This window comes from Aplysia californica, unplaced genomic scaffold (genome assembly GCF_000002075.1).
Source record: "Aplysia californica isolate F4 #8 unplaced genomic scaffold, AplCal3.0 scaffold00365, whole genome shotgun sequence".
Classification (NCBI taxonomy): Eukaryota; Metazoa; Mollusca; class Gastropoda; order Aplysiida; family Aplysiidae; genus Aplysia; species Aplysia californica.
In genome coordinates, this window is record NW_004797635.1 from 77,308 (window position 1) to 77,706 (window position 399).

The following is a 399-nucleotide window of genomic DNA, read 5'->3' on the forward strand; positions in this document are numbered from 1 at the left end:
CACACACACACACACACACACACACACACACATACATACATGTACAATGGCCAAAAAAAGGAGTACTTTGAGATCAGCTTTGTCCTAACCAGTAAGTCTAAATTCACAGGCTAGCCATCAAAATGTTCCACCACTCAACCCACTCACACCCTAAAAACAGAACAGAATTCACCGTCCACTCTCTTGTTCCGCACTCTCGATAAACAAATGGTTCCCCTTCCTTCGTTTGTGATCTTTGTAAATGACAAAAATCCCACCGAGTTAATTTATTGATAGCTTTACGTTGCTGTCGTTCAGGGGCAGTAACTCGAAACAAACTTGTATGCCAGAAATAATTACTGAGTTATGTACCTTGTGTGTCTTTGCATTTATGATGCTGTGCTGAAAACTTGAACTCCA